Raw genomic sequence first — 23,009 nt, forward strand, 5'->3', positions numbered from 1 at the left:
ACATCTACATTGTGAATATCTGAAAGAAACACTTCAACCGATCATGGTTGCAGGAAACCTTTTCAAATCCTGACTGACACTGATTTCCATTAGAAACTAAACATTTTCAATTGCATAATAACATTCAGAGAATTTTCAGTGGCTGACATTCCTTGTCTGAAGATTACAAATCTGAAGAAATGTATTTGTGTTCAGATCTCACTCTTCATGTGCTGCATTGTCTTGTCTATCGCAGGGACACTCATGCGACCTTCCTAGGGTAAGTATTGATAATCAAAACTTGCACAAAGCTATATGATAATTTAGTTTGACTGTTGCTCACAATTATACATGGAAAGGTCAGTTATTGATAGAATATTTCTTTATTATTATTGGCCGAGATCAGAGGTGCTCTACATATTTTAATTAAGGGCCAGTTTCATAAAAAGTAATCAGACAAAGCGCCACACAAGGTCTATGCCCATCCCTAACAGCTCATAATATCTGTGTATTATATAACATTATTTTACATACATTGACATTTGAGCTCCAGCAGAAAAATAATAAGTTAAATAATAAGATATTATGTTTTATAATTTGTTTGTCTTGTGACTCTTCATTCACATGCTGGATGGAGTCTAGTGAAGGGCCATATTCTGGCCTATATTGACACACATTGATACAGAGTAATTATTTTAATTCATGTCTTTATATATATATATATATATATATATATATATATACACACTCACCTAAAGGATTATTAGGAACACCTGTTCAATTTCTCATTAATGCAATTATCTAACCAACCAATCACATGGCAGTTGCTTCAATGCATTTAGGGGTGTGGTCCTGGTCAAGACAATCTCCTGAACTCCAAACTGAATGTCTGAATGGGAAAGAAAGGTGATTTAAGCAATTTTGAGCGTGGCATGGTTGTTGGTGCCAGACGGGCCGGTCTGAGTATTTCACAATCTGCTCAGTTACTGGGATTTTCACGCACAACCATTTCTAGGGTTTACAAAGAATGGCGTGAAAAGGGAAAAACATCCAGTATGCGGCAGTCCTGTGGGCAAAAATGCCTTGTTGATGCTAGAGGTCAGAGGAGAATGGGCCGACTGATTCAAGCTGATAGAAGAGCAACTTTGACTGAAATAACCACTCGTTACAACCGAGGTATGCAGCAAAGCATTTGTGAAGCCACAACACGTACAACCTTGAGGCGGATGGGCTACAACAGCAGAAGACCCCACCGGGTACCACTCATCTCCACTACAAATAGGAAAAAGAGGCTACAATTTGCACAAGCTCACCAAAATTGGACAGTTGAAGACTGGAAAAATGTTGCCTGGTCTGATGAGTCTCGATTTCTGTTGAGACATTCAGATGGTAGAGTCAGAATTTGGCGTAAACAGAATGAGAACATGGATCCATCATGCCTTGTTACCACTGTGCAGGCTGGTGGTGGTGGTGTAATGGTGTGGGGGATGTTTTCTTGGCACACTTTAGGCCCCTTAGTGCCAATTGGGCATCGTTTAAATGCCACGGCCTACCTGAGCATTGTTTCTGACCATGTCCATCCCTTTATGACCACCATGTACCCATCCTCTGATGGCTACTTCCAGCAAGATAATGCACCATGTCACAAAGGTCGAATCATTTCAAATTGGTTTCTTGAACATGACAATGAGTTCACTGTACTAAACTGGCCCCCACAGTCACCAGATCTCAACCCAATAGAGCATCTTTGGGATGTGGTGGAATGGGAGCTTGGTGCCCTGGATGTGCATCCCACAAATCTCCATCAACTGCAAGATGCTATCCTATCAATATGGGCCAACATTTCTAAAGAATGCTTTCAGCACATTGTTGAATCAATGCCACGTAGAATTAAGGCAGTTCTGAAGGCGAAAGGGGGTCAAACACAGTATTAGTATGGTGTTCCTAATAATCCTTTAGGTGAGTGTATATATATATATATATATATATATATATAAGGGAGCTACTCAGTGTGCTGGTTTTACTGGACTTCTGGAAGACCTGTAAACAAATTGTATACTGTCACCTACTGAGACTACAGACTAAATAAGGCACTATTGATTTAAATGAAACACCACTTTGTTGCTGTGAACAATAAACGGTTTATACAATATGTTTATTAAAAGCATTGAGGAGTAATCATACAGATTGACAGGCAAGTCTCTGAATCATTATATAAACTATATGTGTTGTGCCTTTAAAGGAGCATCAGAAGTCCACAATACAGAGCAAGATATGGTAAACAGACATTCAAAAACCAATAGAGGAATGAATAGCTTGTGGTTCCTATAATCAAAGATTCCGTACATTTATTACGGGAGAAACAAACAAACAAACAAACCAATAACAGAATTGCTGTCAGACCCTGACCAGGTGGATGTGCACATATATATTTTGTTTCCCACCCACCCAACCTTTGCAACCAATCAGGTGTTTGAACGTCACCCAGACTGGGAATTCTAGTCATTGTAACTCGTGATCTCTGGACTATTCCTGGCTAATAGTGTTTTAACAGGAGGCCTTTAACAGGTGAGCTTCTTGAGAGCCCCGCTGCAACTTTTTTTATGTTACTCTTTTTGCACTAAGGGGTTACACATTTATACATTCTTTATATCCTTGAGTAATTAGAAAATGATTAATAGAATGTCATTAACCTGGAGTTTACTGACCTCTGTGAATGATGAATTGCATGCTATTAACCAATGGTACAGTGTTCTCATTCTTTGTAAATTCATCATTTAGTTTAATAACTTGTTTGTTGCTTAAACTAAACTGTTACAGTAAATTCTTTGTCATTAATCATTTTACTGATTTTTATATATATAAACTGCAAAGTAATAACTGCAATATTTTAGTAGTACATGACTAGTACTAGTACTAGTACATGACAAAGAAATTGAACATGGAATTGACAGAGAAAATAAAGCATCCAATATTTGTAGTTGTTTACTTACTTAAAGCAAACAATTCTCAGCCTATACATTCAATTACATGAACTAGACAGATGTTTAATGTAATTCAGAAGGAGATGACTTTGGAATGTATTTGCACTTAGGCATTAAGTAAATACAAAGAACAGTAATGTGAAATATAGATATACAGTCAGACAAGTAACATAGGGTAATGTATGGTCCATCCTTGATCTTCACCCAACACCAATGGTATAGTCTTGCATGGTTGGTGGGAGCACCCACTGCTCAATTCATGTGCAGGAGGAACATCACTACTCTAAAGAATACTGAACTACATAGGTGTTACTACTCAGGAATACTGAAAGAGGTCTACAGTGACATAAGTTTAAATGTATCAGGTTCAGGTGTCTCTGGTCTATATCTTGTGCTTTTAATCCTTTAATTTATTAAGCTATTGGTTTCCTGGGCAGTTAAGCTGCTTACCAGGACAAACAAACCACAGACCATAAAACACAGTCCTCTCTGTCAGAAAATCAAATCCATTGTCAGGTCACAGGCTGGGGTCGATACCAGAGAAGACCAGAATAAGGTGGTCGTTTGCTAAGCAGGGGTTTGGTCGGGGTTCGGTCGGGCACACACCCTCCTTGTCCATTCACCAGGCAACTACTGAAATAAAAGAAAAGAGGTTTCAGGTATATATATATAGCCCAGGTTTGATGGGCTGCACCAGTGTGTGTTTTCAGTTGAGTGAATGAGACCCAGGTGTGTCTGCCCTGCTGCACTCTGGAAATTTCCACACCGCTGTCCGAGGTCCTGACCTTGAAAAGCTGCCTGGTGCGGTTTCAGATCACAGTCCCTGGAACGCCTCCTGCTGCTGTCCGTGGTCCTGTTGGCCAGAAAAGAGAGAAACCTTGCAGGCACATAGCAATCATCCTGCTACTATAGCCTTTATTGCGCTACAGGTAATCTCCAAATTGTATTACAAAGGCCTTAAGCAAGTTAACTAATCAGGTGTAGCCAAAAGGAATAAACATATATCCAAATTCTCAAGGGAACAAATTCATGGATCACACACAACCTGTTACATAAAATAATTCTGTTTTATTCACCTACATTGTCATTAAAAAACTATTGATTACCGGTTTCAGCACAGCCTTCATCAGAATGGTTATCGATACGTCATTTTTAAAGAAAATGTAGGCAGATAAAAATTAATTATCTGATGGGTTGTGTACACCATACATTTGTTCTCTTATTGAGAAATACTCTCCGGATACCGGGATGGAAAATTACTGGGGTGACCCACTGTTCTCTCTGTGACTTGCTCCCTTCCTCAATCAAATTGGTAGAAAGGCAGGAGGAGAGCCTGGGAGTGGAGTGAGGGGAGAAATCAGTGAGCAAGAGCACTTGAAGGATTGGAACTTTGGCTTTGAACTTTAAGAACGGATTTGGATTACATCCTTGATTGATTGCTATGTGTGTGTGAAGAACCTTTCTTTGAAGAAGTGGAGGAGGCGCGGAGGGGAGAAATAGAATCTTTATTACGAGCCAGCAAGGGAGAGTAACTTTGGGGAAGTCCCGCAGCTTGTCTCTCCGAACAATAGAATGTTACAGCTTTTATAGATTAAATGACACGACGTATGGTACTGCAGCTGGTGTCCAGTCATGGGCTTAGAAAAGAGTGTGCTTCTGGGGTCATGTCTTGGGCTGTATGCCTGCAACTGCACATGCTTGGCCTGAAGTTCAAACACAGGAAAACCACAAATGGACCCTGAGAGAAGACTTAGTTTGCAGGACAGCTTATTTCCAGGACCGCTTGTGCAAACAATATTTCATTTGCATTAAAAATGATATTGGAATGGTCAAATGTTAATATAAATATGGTTTCTTCAGTATGTTTATGATTAGGTATATTTTTAGGGAGGGACATGTTATTATTTATTTCTTAGCAGACGCCCTTGTCCAGGGCGACTTGCAAAATACAAGAGCAATATAAAGGGCAAAAATCCTGTACAATCCAGTACAAAACAATAATACAATAATAATACAGTGTGCTCAGAAGCGGAGATGTGTGATTGACTTGTAGACAGACAGGGAAGAGATCAGCTACATTACGTCAGAAGATATAATTTCAAGTGCAGTGTGGGATCACGAAGAAATTACAGTTTTATTAGCACAATGGAGTGAAAACCATGTACAGAAACAATGACTGCTTACAGTTAATATCCGAGTGTATTAAAAACTTGGATTTAGCTCTTCCTAATATCTCTTACCAGAAATATGTATTTATTATGCTGTTTACAATCATGTAAAGCAGAAAGAATAAAATAGACACAAAAGTCCTTCCCACATCAGGCTCTATTGCTCGTAGTGTTGTTTTCGGTCTTTGTTTTTAAAATTAAACAAACTAAACCCACAATCACTCTCCACAACAGGGACAGGCTTGCTACAATGGCCTGGTTAAACAAAAAGCATCCGGCACGGACCACGTAAACCTCCTAAACAATCAATGTATCTCTTTACTAAACTAGTAAACGTGAAAAAACGACACTTCACTGTGGTGAGCTAGGCGACTCCTCTGCTGGCTTGCCTGCTGGGGTGAGCTAGGCGATGTTATATGTTTATGTAGGATCAACAAGCTAGGTGTTTATTTGATTTGCGTATGTTTTTTAGTTTTATAAACAATGGCTTTATGTTTGGTAATTTATCTATATCATGTATCTGGAAGCACTGCATTTACAAAGAATTAGAAAACATGAAATCAGCTAGAAATTAATTCAGATGTCTGGATAAATATTATTTCCACTTTTTACAGATGCTAGAGATGAGAAATGATTTGCCAATATTAACACTTTCAAATAAAATATTATCTAATGTATTCAAAAAGAAAACAACTAAATCAATAAAACTGTTGTCTTTTGTAGTTTCAAAGAGCATTTTACTTTTTTTTGTAATCAGTCCCTTATGATATATGTTACAGAAATAAATGTAGTCCCTAGTGAACATAAAAAAACTCAGGAACTGTTACAATTTGATGTAGAAATTAAGATGTATGCTATTTCTTAATGGGACTTAATTCACATTTAGAGCACTGACAAAACACCAAAGATGCCAAATAAATAGTCAGAAACATTATTGTTTAGTCTAGTCTGCTGGTTAAAGACACTAACACATTGGCAAGAATACAATCAGTGAAATAGTCTTATGTAAAATCCACATTTACATCTGTTGCATTTGTAATTGTCTCTTTTCTACTTTCCAGCAACTTCTTAAGGCACACACAGTAGTTTGTTTCCCTTCAGCTCTCTAAAGAGACAACTGCAAACCAGAGCTCCAACAAGGTCAACGGAAATCATTCAGGCTGAGCCTTCTCTACACCTCTCCACTATTTGCCCATTACATTTTCAGAGCGGAATCAGGATATAGTAAGACAATGAGATTTAGTTGGCTGTAACAACTCAGTGAACATTTGAATGAAGTATCTCAAACTGTGAAAAAGCAAAATGGCGATTAAGCACACTTAACATTCCTGCCAGAGTTATAAAAATGCACATATGACACATATATAATTCTATACATTTACAGTGGCACAAATGTATGGAAGCAGAGTCACTGAAGTCCACTCACATTGATAATTGAAACTATGTACTGGTATTCAAATATTATTGTTATTACAATTACATTAAATGAAACTGAGAGGAAGTGGAATGCCATGACTGGTACATATATATGCTAAAAACTATGCTAAACCCTCATGGAAGTAGTAGACCCCATATCCTGAAGACTACGCTATCTATTATGGTGTTAAGGGGAAGCACCATTAACATCCCCCACGCAGGTCCCGACAACATGCAGTCACCCAGGGAGCCACCGCGGTCTGAGCAATACAGTACAACACATTTATTTTAGTCAGAAACAGGGCATGAAGTCATGTTCAGTTCAGAAAAGAAAGGAAGCTAGCAAGAATGCCTTTAATTTATCGATTCCCAATGTGGAAGAAACTCAGCCTTCAATCGGGTTAGTACGTTCATCGCAATGCCTTTATTTCACTCAGTGTGGAGAGGAACACTGATTCAAAAATAATACAAAGTTGTTTTGACTTGATACAAAAAGTCAGAGGCTTTTATACACAAAAGTAAACAAAGTGTGGTTATATCTTTTAAGCAGACTAAGCAGAAAATGTTTCTTTATGGATGACAGTTCCCAGGCTAATGCATAGATAAGAGTAGAGACACTTAAATCACACAGTTTGACAACATCTCCCTGATACACATCATTCTTAGACAGAGTCCAAGGTACCTCCTGGCCTGACACTAATCTTGACATACCTTCTTTATGTATAGCAGCTGTGAAGCCTTGCCAGAGAAACATTCCAACCTTTCTTTAAGCACTTCCGACCTTATGAATATCAAGAGCATATACTTAACTTTGTGGTTCCAAGTCCGTCTCTGCGCTTCTCTCTCTCAGTACTGAGTCGACCCGGGCTCCTCTAGCTATCTCTCACGCACTCCGGCTCACATTTTCGGCCTCAGTGCCGTGGGGTATCCAACTCCTCTCCACCCAGTCCAGGCTCTGCCCACGTGGTCCCCAGATGGAGAGTCGGGCTTCACCCTAGTCTCTGGCGGCACAGGGTACCCGGCTCCTCCACACCTTTCTCTGGGCTCTCTCGCTAGTGGTCACCACAGCCCCTGCACTTCTCCCCCATCCCCCTCTCAGAGACTCTTCTCTATCACTCTTGTTTCGCTGCCGCCTGCTGCACAACCCCATAATGCAAAGTGGAATCAAATATAACAATAAACTATAAAAAACTCAAAAATTGAATAAAGAGCCTATCACCTCCCATGACATATACATGAATATAAAAATTATATTAACCACATATTGTTTTGTCAAATGTAAAAATGAATACCTGCATATACTGCTGCAATCAAAATCCTATCCTTCTGCCTTCTCTGAAGAAACTCCAAGTTGTTGAAATCAGGCAGGCTGTCCAGACACTCAAGCACATCTTTAAGTAAGGTTAAGTTGGCCTTCCTGGATGTTGCATGTAAATGTCTTTGCACTTTAAAGTTTAAACCGCTATTTCCACTGAGACCATACAGTTGGGAATAGTAAGAATAAATACTTTTCAGTTTGTAAATCCAGAATATGAAGTTTTTCTTGTACATCTTAGGTGCATGCTGGACACAGGTCAGAATTAAACTGACCCCTGTCAGAAAAACAAACAAACAAATTAATCTATTGGAAAATTAGTCTGGAACTGCATGAGAATGTTATTTATTTTTTCAGCAACTAGACACATTCATGTTTCTCTGCATTTAGAAATAACATTGATGACTTCCAGTGAACACTTAAAAGAGAATTTGATTTGCTCAGTCTTCTGAACTTTTAACCCATGTTCCTTTCCCCCCAAGGTTCATGTATACCAACTGTATCTCTGACAGCTCTCCTCAAAATGCATCAGAAGTGTGCTTGCGTTCAGTGAATGTGCTCTGACATCTCACGGATCCGCTGAAAACAAAACCTTATGCTATAGGTTTTTGTCTGAAGCACGTCAAACAATACTTCTGTCATTTTGAATATTTCTAGTGCAGACAAGGAAGAAACAAACTGAAAATCATCAAACTCAGTAGGAAACCCCTTAGCTGGGGAAAGAGACTATGAATGCGCCGTCTGCTGTTTTTTTTTTAAACACTTTCAAAGGGTTGAATCAGAGCTTCTTCATCTCACTTCGCAGACTGTACAAGCTTAAAAATAAAATTATCTTGTGGTAAAAACTGAAAACTGTACTGGGAGAATTGTAGAGTCATACCACTTTGGCGCCTGAGAGAAAGTCTCTGAAAATTACTTAACAATCCATTGTATTATTTGATGCAAAGCCAAGAGTGAGATTTTAAACAGCATAGCAGTGAACAAAACAATGATGTATGGGTTCCTGAGGTCCACTTATGTTTCCAGCCATAAACACTGTACTACATTATCTCTGAGCCACCAGCTTTAAAAATAAAATAAATACAAAATTGTCACAATCGACAAACATACTGGAAAAGAACAGCTGCCGTTATTGATATCTGTAAAATTATTTTGTTATATCACTATCCTTGGTCACATAATGCAGTTCTGTCATAACGCTGATTTTTACCTCCAAAATCTTTGGGTTATACAAGGAGAATAACAATGAAAAGTGCTTCCTTGATGTCCTAGCAATGACATGAAGGTGACCATTATTAACTGCTTTGTTTAGGGCATTCTGAATAATGTCCCATTTTGCTTGATTAAAGGTTCAAAATCACTAACTCTGAATGAGCTTCACATTTCAAGGAGTCATCAGATTTGTCATTTCTACTAAATGGTTTTTGCTCTTCAAGGGGGAGTGTGCATGCAGTGTTTATAACTTGTAAAGTGATGCTGCGTGTGCTTATTTGGCCCACAAATTGGGGAGAATCAGGTTTTTGGCCAAAAAAAACAGAGAAGGACAGGTTCAATCCCAAATACTTGAGAAAATTACTTAAAAGCTGATGAAAACATGGGAAAAACACACCCATTTCCTCATGTAAACCCACATTTCATGTGTAAATGCTACCGAGATAATCATATATATATATATATATATATATATATATATACACTCACCTAAAGGATTATTAGGAACACCATACTAATACTGTGTTTGACCCCCTTTCGCCTTCAGAACTGCCTTAATTCTACGTGGCATTGATTCAACAAGGTGCTGAAAGCATTCTTTGGAAATGTTGGCCCATATTGATAGGATAGCATCTTGCAGTTGATGGAGATTTGTGGGATGCACATCCAGGGCACGAAGCTCCCGTTCCACCACATCCTAAAGATGCTCTATTGGGTTGAGATCTGGTGACTGTGGGGGCCAGTTTAGTACAGTGAACTCATTGTCATGTTCAAGAAACCAATTTGAAATGATTCGACCTTTGTGACATGGTGCATTATCCTGCTGGAAGTAGCCATCAGAGGATGGGTACATGGTGGTCATAAAGGGATGGACATGGTCAGAAACAATGCTCAGGTAGGCCGTGGCATTTAAACGATGCCCAATTGGCACTAAGGGGCCTAAAGTGTGCCAAGAAAACATCCCCCACACCATTACACCACCACCACCAGCCTGCACAGTGGTAACAAGGCATGATGGATCCATGTTCTCATTCTGTTTACGCCAAATTCTGACTCTACCATCTGAATGTCTCAACAGAAATCGAGACTCATCAGACAGGCAACATTTTTCCAGTCTTCAACTGTCCAATTGTGGTGAGCTTGTGCAAATTGTAGCCTCTTTTTCCTATTTGTAGTGGAGATGAGTGGTACCCGGTGGGGTCTTCTGCTGTTGTAGCCCATCCGCCTCAAGGTTGTACGTGTTGTGGCTTCACAAATGCTTTGCTGCATACCTCGGTTGTAACGAGTGGTTATATCAGTCAAAGTTGCTCTTCTATCAGCTTGAATCAGTCGGCCCATTCTCCTCTGACCTCTAGCATCAACAAGGCATTTTCGCCCACAGGACTGCCGCATACTGGATGTTTTTCCCTTTTCACACCATTCTTTGTAAACCCTAGAAATGGTTGTGCGTGAAAATCCCAGTAACTGAGCAGATTGTGAAATACTCAGACCGGCCCGTCTGGCACCAACAACCATGCCACGCTCAAAATTGCTTAAATCACCTTTCTTTCCCATTCAGACATTCAGTTTGGAGTTCAGGAGATTGTCTTGACCAGGACCACACCCCTAAATGCATTGAAGCAACTGCCATGTGATTGGTTGGTTAGATAATTGCATTAATGAGAAATTGAACAGGTGTTCCTAATAATCCTTTAGGTGAGTGTATATATATATATATATATATATATATATATATTTAAATGACCGCATTTTAAAAGTACAAGTTAACTGATCAGTTTATTGTGGGGTTTAAGGTCAAATAGGTTGCTGATGGACGTTTCATGGTTAGCAATGGTGTATTTCAGGTTAATGGCAATGTGGAAAAAAAAGATTTATTTTCTTTCCTATTATCTCTATATTGTTATGCGTCTGTTGTCACGGTTCAGTACTGTACATCGTGTTGTAATCCTAACTTTATAAAACACATATATTCACAGTTTGCTAGTGGGTAAGATCAGTAACACAAAGTTACACAACTAGACGCAAGACACAAGTCACAAGCCACAGCTGTACCCGGTTTAATTAAACATGTCACATGACAGCCATGGATTTGGTGATATCAGCATCTTTGTCTTCCGCGCATGTAAACCACCCTGTCTGGGATTTTCCAAATGTCCTTAACTCTATGCAGAATACTAGTTTCATGATGTTGTCAGGTATACATTTAAATCAAAACATGATAGGGTACAACTCTGTGATTTGTGACGGGTCAAAGTCAGAGGGACTGAGGGCAGAAGCGCATCTCGCAGCTCCTCATATTTTAGATTCACTTCAGCGAGGAGCTGCGAGCGGGAGGAGCCTGTTCGGAGGGCGTGGCTTCAGGGATGGGCGGGCAGCGTGAGAGGCACCGGAGCCAATCACAGAGTCTGAAACTGGAGAGAAACCGGAGGCGGAAGAGCAGGGCGGTCCTGCGAGAAGAGCGATGGGTCAATAAATCACATAAACACAGCAATCTGGTGCTCTGTGCTGTAAATCCACAGCATTAATCTCCCCACTGACACAACACTACAACCATATACTTTGTAGCGGTTACAAATATGAGTAGAAGAAAAACAAATACAATAAAAACCGAAGCCACCATTGATCAAAGCTGTGTAGTTTCTAAGAGCATATATTTTTCCAATCCTAAATGTATCTGCTATGTTGTGCAAATGCCTTTAACGGATTATTTATTTATGTATTTATTTAATCCGCCCAATGTGCAGTGCACAAACCTCATACACTGGATGTGTTGGCTTGCAAGTTACACAACCATATATGCCTGTAACAATATTCCATAAGTAACATCCAGACGTCTCCATGCTTTACCTATTTGTGTAAATATGAATACTAGCAATTATACTGTATGCTTACACTACAGCTGCTTAACAGTGTCATTCGATGCATACTCTTAAAATTGGCCTTCATTCCATACAGAGAGAGATGCATGAATTGTTGAAAACCTGATCTGAACTTCAGTTACAAAATACATATATCAGAATACACATTCAGTCTGTGGTGAGTGCTTTACTTTATGTGGTTGTAGGGTACAGATACACTGTAATGAAGTATACTTACACAGATTTCTAGGCGGGTATCTGTAGCAGGCTAAGCAGCTGTGAATAAACCTGGCACAGCGCCTGCGCAAACCTGGGCTTTCTTTACACTGTGCCAAAACCGCGAGAGGCTTTAGACAACTTCGAAGCTGTCTAAGGGCCAGATTAAGGGCTGGATTAAATCAAAACTTTGACCTACCTACTAATAGAAAACTACAGAACTGTACTTGGTTGCGGCTTCAGTTTTAGTAAAATGACTTTCTTCCAATCATAAATGTAATCATATGATGTACAGGTTTGTAGTTTTCTATTAGTGGGTGGGTCAAAGTTTTAATTTAATCTGGCCCTAAAACTAGAGGATTTGCGAGAGCATTTTCATTTTGTTTTCTCGCAGATATTTTCTTGATTTTATACAGTGAAAATGGGACCACTCCCACTGTATTGTTGGACTACAACTTTAACCAGCCACTAATAGCAAACTACACAACTGTACATCATGGGATTTACATTCAAAATTTGAAGAGAGTAGCATCTAACTAAACATGAAATATAGTTGTGTAGTTTTGTAGTAGCGGCTGTGTGAAAGTTCTGTTTTATTCCCTTGTGTTGTGCAAGAAAGGAGCTGCAAGAAGGTCATTTTGTGGCGTAATTTGGGTTAGATTTAATTCAGCGATAGTTCAGCAGCGCGATTTCCATTCGCAGACATGCCGCTAATGCTTCTGTGTGTGACTCGCAGCGCCAACATTTTTTATTTAATCCTGCCCTGGGTCAAATTTTTGATTTGGTCTAGCCCTGAATGCCATGTTAGAAAAACAACATGTAAAAATACTGGGATACTAAACAAAGGAACTTCAATAAGCTTCAGGACTCCATCATGAGTTTTGATTCTGACTGATATATTGGGGACAAAACAAAAAGTGTAATTCTTTAATATAATAAGCAGGTTAAATGAAGAGTCTCAGACCAAGAAACAAGCCTATGAAGTAAGGAAGTATGTGAATTGTATTTATCAGTAATGGGATTCATCTAAAAGAACAAATACAATTGCATATTATTTTTGGTTTTGTAAAGAAACTATGTGTTGGATTAAATCAAAACGTTGACCCACCCGCTAATAGAAAACTACAAAACTGTACATCATAGCGGTTACATTTCTGATTAGAAGAAAGTGTCATCTTACAAAAAATGATTTCGCAAAAGTACATTTCCGCAGTTTTCTATTAGCAGGTGGGTCAAAGTTTTGATTTAATCTGGCCCTATGACTTCATCATATTGTTTTTTGCACAGGCAATTCACAATGAAATTCTAGGTATTTGGTTTCAGAGAGATTATAGATGATTATATTGAAAAAAAAGCTTTTCTGTGCTAATTATTTTACTTTGAGTGCAGATTCAATTTATTCTTGAATACATTATGTTTCACTTTCCTTTAATTGGTACATTATGCCTACACATTGTATCAAATCATCATATTCATTGTATTTTAACAGATGATCTAACTTTCAAATTCATGTCCCTGATGAAGTGTAACTAAAAATTGATTTAGCAAGAAGATGCACATCAGTTTTCACCATCACCATCAGTCTATATCAATGCACAGCTGGATGAAGGCCTCCCCAAAATGTTTCAATTTCGATCTATAAATTATCTTCTCAATGTCATGGGAAAGTCCTTTAAAAAGCTTTGTTAAGTAGATCAATGTATACTTGAGAAAGTCAACAGTCACAGCAAATTTGAATGTTAGAATTTAACACCATGAGTGTTCAATTTAACACCTTTGAAGTGTATATATGGGAACCACCACAAAAGTGTTAAATCAACACTTTTAAAAGTGTTCAAATTCTAACACTGTCTCTGAGTTCATTGTTAACACTTTGAGTGTTCAACATAAACACCACATCAGTGCTAACAGCACTGTGCTCAATGTTGAAACAGCATTTTCCCAACACTAGGTAGAGTCAAAAATGTACCAGTGTAAGCAACACTACACAACAAAATATCATTAGCAAATGTAACACTGTAGGTGTTAAAAATCAACCCTTTTAAAATGTACATGCGCGACCATCCAAAAAGTTTTAAATCAACACTCATGCATTGCTGGGTTCCCAACACTTCTAGCACTCCTTTATATATATACACATACATACATATATATATATATATATATATATATATATATATATATATATATATATATATATATATATATATATGACTTCCAATTTATGGTAGAAAAACACAAATATAAATGTATTGGTCGGTAAAGACACATTTTACATGCAAACAATAATTAACAAAAATAACACAATAAAACATCAATTATTCTGGAAACTACACAATGCATTGTGGGAAGGTTTAGTTATTTGGTTTTACACCAGTACAGTGTTAATTCAACACTCTTTATTTTGACACCCTGTATTAACACTGACTCTCAAGATGGTTTAACTCTCAGTGTTAATTTCACCCAATGAGTGTTGAAACAACACTGATTTGTAACACTATAATTTAACACTGTAATTTTAACACAATAGATTTTGCTGTGGCTATGTCTACCTTGGACAACAAATCAGCACAGACAGAGATATTTTGTAAGAAATCAAAAGATAAGTCAAAATGTAATTGAGTATATTAGGAAAAACATCACATTTTTGATGGGTCATCTATCAATTTGCCTGAAGAGAAAACTATTTGATCAATGCATACTACCAGTATGGATTTGTGGATCATAAACCTAGTGAATAAACGCACAAATGAATCAGAAACTGCAAACAACAACAAGAAGCATGGAAATATGCATATTTGGAATAAGAAGATGTTGACATCTTTGAAAGAGTGAAAGTGTTAAAATGGGGAAGACACATTGCAAGAAGGACAGACCACAGATGGACAAAAAAAGTTATAGAATGGATCCACATAAATTAAAAAAAGACCTAGAAGATGAAATCAGAAGCTTTGCTGCTGTGACCTTAGAAAGGACTATACATTGAATCAAGTGGATATATCTTGGGGAGGACTCCATCCAGCTGTAGATCGATAAAGGCTGATGATGATATGTATATACAAATGAATCTGGAAATTAGTTCATTAGCTGCCAGACATAGATACCATGGCAGATTAAATTAAGTTATATTTACCAAGGTGAAGCAGTTCTGTTCAGGCTAATCTGTGGAGTGAATGGAAATATACTGTTCTTGTTTTGAAATAAATATATATATTGTAATAACATATAGCGGTTTGCTCTCTAGTATCAGGATTTAGGGAAACTTGTCTATATTATTTTCAAAACTGTGGTCCAAAAATGTACTAGTAATTTAGGTAATTGTATTTTTTGTTATTCATTTAATTTTAATCAGATATTATATCAGTATGCTTTCAGATTAATTGAACTGATACTATGTGGCATCATTTTTTTTTTCCAAACCTTCTTCAAAAATCATTAGATATTTTTACTGATTTATCTGAATAAATCACTGAATGTTTGCAGTACATTCTGCATTTGTTGCTTTAGTGTGCTTTCAGTTTATCTAGGAATATGCCATGATTAATTTAGAGATTCAGGCATTTTTGTAATTGATATTGATTAAATAAGGAATATTGTATGGGTTTAATTATTCTCTAGTTTAATTAAGTTTGACCTCCCTGTTCCTTACTTCCTAATCTTGATTTGTTCTACTACCCTTTCCTTCTTTTGCTCTCAATACAGATATAAATAATCTGGTTTGTTTTAATGTTTGTTTTGTTTACAGGAACTGCTATTAAATTACTCCATTATTTCAAAATCTATTAAATGATCTGGACTCTATACAGAAAAGCAGGAAGATAACACATAATTAAAGCAAAAAGATAATAACATTTAAAAGGTGTTTGAAATATCAAAAATGTTAATTGAAACAACATGTGTTAACAATACATAACCCTATCATACAAAACCCTAAGTATTACAGTCTAAAACAACTAAGAAGTCCATACCTTGGAAGTACAGGCAGCAGTGCACAGTTGACAGTGTGCTACATTGTCCTTTTAAGTTTGCATCTCCACCAAAACCCATCCAAACTGCTGCTGATTTCCTAGATCAAGCACTAAGAGGGTCATCACCTCTTGGGCAAATTCAAGGTACGTTGGTCACAGCCCTCCACTCTGCTTTAAAAGATAAAATAAAATCACTTTAAAATTACAAATAATGTAAGAAGGGAATTAAATGCGGATCTCTAACTACGACTTTAAAGAGTTTTCAAGAAGAAAATTAATGATGTGTAATAATCCCTGCCACACGTGGTTAAAGAAGGTTCTAATAGCATGCTGTCTATATCTGAACTATTTCCCCCACTGTTTGAAACAGAACACAGTTGGCATGTGTGCATGGAATTGGCTTATTTAGGTACTTATAAAATATTCAGGTACTCACTGACTCAACTGCACCTTCTCTCTTAGTTCATTTAAAAAAAATAATTGTAAAAGAACAATAATTAACTTTTCTTTTCTTTTTCAAAAAGAACTCCCGTACTGCATGAGAACCAACTTTGATTGTTTTGCTTTTAGAAAGACTTTAGAAATCCAGTACAACATTTGTCGAAGTACCTTAAATCTATCAGTAATGTTTCCATGTAGCTAGTCTGTATTGAATTACTAGTAAATACAAAAGTGAAAAGTGGCTTTAGCATAATGTGAGTGGTGCAGGTTTGTGAGGTTTCACTCATTAGGTATTCAAATACTACTGTAGAATTTTCCTCTATGAATACAACAAGCTTAATCTTAGATTTAACCAGACCTTCCGTACTGAAGTTAGAACTATTCAAGCTGTTCTATGGTTTCCAGGGGAATGCAGAAGATGCTGATGTGCTTACCTAGCAATACAATGTTTTTTAAGCTTTCCATTCTTTAAACAAAGAAAGACTGCACAATGAGGATGGCTACCTTTAATTGATAGCTCCACTTCCCCATTTGTCATTTGCATGTCTATCTGCCTGAAACAATGTGACATGTATTTTGAGACAGTCACAAATAACATTTGTGATTCATTGGAAACAGTTGGCTGTTAAATTAGTTCCCCCAATTGAAATTCTAGCAATACTTAAAGCAACACACCAGAAAAGTAATTTATGAACCAAGCATGCTTGAGCAAGTTCTGAAGTCTTTTGTTTCATGAACTTTTTTATTGCTTGTGCCATCTGTCTTTGAAAGAAAACACAACATTACAGCCTCCATCCGCTTCAGTGCTTGAGTCTACAAATATGGAAAAAATATATAAAGAGAGAATCAAGCCACAAATATCATTGACATATAAGTAAAGTAATTTATCCCCTAGCAGCTATCTTTTTCAGACTATACAAAGATTTATTGCAACATCTGTTGGTAAGAGAGATAACATTTGTCCATTTCAGAGTAAGAATTGTTATGTGGACACTATAGGCTCAACATGTATTGGAGTGAGATGGACAGATCAAATAAGCAGAGGACTTTCCAATAAGTTAATCAAGAAGGACGTGCATTTACGAATTAATTAAACACTATTAAACACTCTCAATATCTTTCAAGCTATAATTTTTGTTGTAGCAATATTCAACTTCTCCACTTTCCCAGGTATCACTGCTGTTTCTGTCAACTGTTTTCTTAACAGTTCCTAATTTCTTTCATACTTTGCAGTTCTACTGGCCTTCACTTCAGTTCACTTCAACAGCTCTCGACACATCTCTACTTATATACTAATACTAATTTCTTAAACTTTCATATTTCATATTGAAAACTACCAGAGTACATCTATACACAACAATATTGTTTGCTATATGCTAAGTGTGAAAATCTCCTGTTGCTTAAACGTGACCACAGTGTCCTTTGCAGTTTCAAAAATACTTATTTTTCAAATAGCAGGCACGTTTCAAATGACAGAAACAAACACACAGTAGGAGTACACAAACAACAAAGGATGCCTACAACAATTCACAGAAGACTCAGCTTTTGCCCTTAGAAATCCAGATGAAAATAAAATAAAACAACAGAACTGGAGCCCTGTCCTTGAGAAATGAAAAGACAAAGATAAAGAAAAGAACACAACCCCAGAAGTTGCAACTGGCTTCCAAACCAAATTAATTAGGTGAGTTGTGACTAATAAGGTATCTTAAGCAATACTTAAATATGGGTAATAATGAGTTTCGAGGAGCAACAAGCAAAAAAGTAGTTTATACTCACCAGTGACTTCTAACCAGGTTAACAGGAAAAGATGAAGTGCAGCTTGTGTGCAGTGAAGATGAATGGAGAAAGAGGACGGTTCATTTATATCACTGGACACTATAAAGGACCTATCGGCAGCTTTGCTTTCTAATATGTGATGCAATATCCCATACTCCCTTTGGGAATTATTTTCTCTTTGAGATAACCAGGGATGCATCTGCAACTTCATGTTTTTTGCAGTAACAGGGCAGGTATTCTAAAGTACATGTGTAAGTATAAAGTAAAAGTACAGGAATGTCACTTTTGTGGTAACAGTGGAGCAACATTTAAGATAGAAAGCCATTAGAATACTCATAGTAGAAGAATCTCCCTGTGTGAAGCACATCAGTGATGGCATTTCTAAATACTTTCTCAGTAACCCATATGAAACAATGTATTCAAGTTATGATACAATATATCATATTGGCACCTTTCAAAACATCAATCTTGCACTGATATACCCAACAGCTGGGGTAACAGCTGCCACAGAATGCAGTGTCAACATCCAACTTAATGAAGCTACAGGACAATCAGCAATACCCTAAAACCAAACCCTCTCCACTGGCTACCAGTCCTCGTGAACACAGTCCCAAGAGATATTGCCTGCAAAAGACATTATACAGAAACATGAAAAGATGTTTGCCAACTCAGATCTGCCGATAAACTAAAGACATCAATCACCATCAGTGTACCTCTGAAATCTTGCAAAATCCTTCTGGATAATGGCCAAGACTTTCTACATACCAGGAAGCAGCCGATATAACAGATGCAGCCGCTCCTGACTACCCACTAATATTAAGAACCCCTACCTTATCAAAGATCAAACAGGTTCTTGTTTGATTTGTCCCAAAGGTACTGGAAGAAACTGAACATGATTTATCTCTATATTCATGAACTCAAATTCTTGTTTCATAATGCCAAATAACAATAATCTTTCAAAATATGACAGGATAGGAGTGGTAGTCCAAGACAACATGTGAAACTGGTATTGTGAATATCCTGCCAATTACTTTTGCCTTCATCTTTAAGACTTCATCCCCTCTCCCACAGGTATATATCCACCCAGTATTAATGTCCATGCTCTTGTTTAATGAATGAGCCTTCAAATTCAGGGATACCTACGTTCTTCAGAGCAACTCTAAAGCCAGTGCCAACATTTTTGTGAGGGTTTGGGGAATTCTAATATCTGCTTCCCTTCTTTCAAGCAAGGTAAGCTCGTTTCAGAAGGAATCAGTCCAGACAGTGACTGTAAATGATGTTTTAACCGTAAGATGATAAAGAATTTATAAATATATATTTATTAAATATCAGCTTCATTTTTGTTAACATTCCAACTTATCTGGAGTGATCAGCGCAGTTGGCTGGCTTCCAAGCTCTGCCACCTTACCCACTGCTGTCACTTACTGAAAGAGATGAGTACAGCTAACAATGTAGGGACTGCGATTTAATTCTGAACTCCATGTCAAGAACATTCACCAACCTCTTCACACTGTGAAATACATACTTCATTATTTTCGGTTTAAAATATATACACATATACATACAGATGGGGAGTCTCTGAACTCTACTGGAGGGATGAACACCATTCTTCCAAAAGATATTCCCTCATTTGGTGTTTTGATGATGGTGGTGGAGAGCGCTGTCTAACACGTCGGTCCAGAATCTCCCATAGGTGTTCAATTGGGTTGAGATCTGGTGACTGCGAAGGCCATTGCATATGATTCACATCATTTTCATACTCATCAAACCATTCAGTGAGCCCTCATGCCCTGTGGATGGAGCATTGTCATCCTGGAAGAGACCACTCCCAACAGGATAGAAATGTGTCACCATAGGATAAAGGTGATCACTCAGAATAACTTTGTAATGATTTTCAGTGACCCTTCCCTCTAAGGGGACAAGTGGACCCAAACCATGCCTGCAAAATGCTTAATTGTATCATGCAGTACACCTGTTTGGAGGCATCTGCATTCGTCATGTTCCTCCACACATTCATTCAGGTTTTTCATTTAATTTGACACCCATCTGTATATATACATTTTAGCATCCCAACCAGAAATACGACACCTCAATATGTATTATTTGGTCTTGTTAATGACCACACCAACACAGAGAAAGTGCACACCACCCCAAACAGATTCATTTAGTCTAAGCAACTGCACAGATTTGCAAACCTGTATTGGGTCCTCTTCCTGTTGGGGTTGTAAGCGATCCATTCAGAACTTCCTTACGCTGGTTGCTATGAGAAAACTGGATTATTCTTCTCCTTGTTGTTACTTTAGTAATATTTGTTGGTCACCTTCTGCTTGAGATTTTCCAGTGATGATGAATGCCACTGAATGGATTGCTTTTTTGCACACCCTCCTTTTGTATCCCAAAACACTAATGGTAACTTCCAGATTTGTGTTTTTGGTGACAACTATACCCATGCACAAGAAAAGCTATGGATATTTATACATAAACAAGGCAAACAATATAGAGGAAAACTTGAACTGGCGAGAAGCCCTTGTCTTTATCACAGTTTGAAAATGCTTTATAAAACTGTCTGCTAATCATATTCTGGAAATAAATGGCTCTGTGATTGAATACTATAATGAGACTGCTTGCAATCTACACAGATGTTTCGCTCTAAATAGCTTTGTGGTTTCATATTTTGCCAAATAAGCCTTTTATACAGCTTGTTTTTGCTTTAATTGCTTTAGATTTCAATTATTCATTTTAATAATCCACCTTGTCAAAAACAAGCAAATTGTCTGCTGGAAACTTATTTTAGTTTGAGACTAACCTGCTTTTGAATATCTGTTTGATTAACACATTTAGCTCTAATCTCACAGTATATGATGGTGCATTGGTTCTGTTGTTACTTTTATTCATTCGTAGGTTATGATCTGGAGCAATAGGGCATTTCAAAGATGGTGCTGCCCACCATATGCATTTATTCTCACTGAAATAGGGTGACCGTTTGACTCCATGGGCACCAGGATATTAAATGGATACACATTAACATTTAAATGAAAGATTATACCATTACTAAATTGTGTATTGTTTCTTAATGAAACTGCACATCAATAATAATATTAATAATAATAAATAGCATGTATTTATTTGTATATTTATTTTGTGTTGTGTGCTATTTATCTTATTTTACTATAAAAAAAATGCAATTTATTCTCCAAATTAAGTCAGTTACATTGATCAGCACAGTTCACTTGGTCTGATCAGTGTCAGGAATACTGAACAGCAGATGAGTATTACCCTTTAGGTGTGAATGATGATTGAACATAAATATTAATTTCAACAAATCTGTAATGCTTAATTTACATGTTCACATTTTTCTATTTCAAAAGGATATTTTAAACTCCCTCAAAATATCTTGCTGACTCTAGAGTACAATGGTCACATACTGACAAATCATAACATGTACATACTTGAGAGCCAGGTTCACAAACAAATGTTGGGTTATGGGACTTGTGGGAATAGCCTATTGTTTTTTGTTTTAACTCAATGCTACCTCTATGTTGATTGGAAAATACAGTGACCCTGACAACAAAATCAAGATAATCCACATAGATGAGGGCATTTAATCTTCCATTTTATTGAACATTTCAACACATTTGATTGGACCAGTCTTAGACAGTAACCATGAACTCATGCATTGAATGCATTGATTTGCACTCTTATGCAACTTTATGACCAAGACACATTTAAAACGTTATTAACAAAACAAATTATAATAATGGATTCAAAACCTTTAATACATGAGCCGTTATTTACAGCACAACATTCGGGACAAATGAATGGTCAAAGCTGGAGTATAAATTAACTATCAGTATCAACTTACATATAAAGCCATTGCTTAATTTAAAGCTGATATGATGAGAAACACTGAGTGCTGTGTCTTTCTTTACATTTTGAATATTGGCTTTGTTTTACTAGGCTAGCATCAAAAAAATATACAAATACTTTTGAATGTCGGCTTCCAGAATGTGACAGATTGCACCAATTTACTGTATCCACCCCCCACCACATTCATAACACCATAACAAGGTTATTCCCACAAGCTTGTCTTGCTGCTTTGATCCCTGAAAACTTGGCTTTGTGAACAGAATTAAATAATTATTTTTAAATTGTTTTCAGGAAATAATGAAAGGCTTACAAATCAATGGATATGTATGTATCAATGGATTTTACTGCTTGAATTGAGATCTTTAAAAATGTGCACCACTGTTTGAAAATCACACACCAAGATGGTGGATATTCTTCCCGAAATCCAGGATTCAGTTGTCTGTGACTCCACTGTGTGAACAACCAGACAGATGCCAAGTGAACTATATAGCCAAGCAATGACTCAACCCTCAATGAACACATTTGCAGCCTCAAATTATGACCTTTGAATTTAGCAATTACAATGCAAATTTCTTGGCTCAAAAAAGAAATCCGTTGGCAGGTGATCAGAAAACAAATGTGTGAGCAGATTCAGTCTACGTCCTAAAATGAATGTAATGCTCCATGGCTGGTGCACAAATGACAGGATGCATATCAGGTCGCAAAAAGGGAGACTTTGAAAGGCTTCGACTGGAGAGTCAGGTCACTAGAGGGAGCTGTCAATCATGCCTCCTCATCCCCTGGCCCGCCTCCCTCCAAGGAATATATCG

This window comes from Amia ocellicauda, chromosome 13 (assembly GCF_036373705.1).
Source record: "Amia ocellicauda isolate fAmiCal2 chromosome 13, fAmiCal2.hap1, whole genome shotgun sequence".
In the NCBI taxonomy this organism is placed as follows: domain Eukaryota; kingdom Metazoa; phylum Chordata; class Actinopteri; order Amiiformes; family Amiidae; genus Amia; species Amia ocellicauda.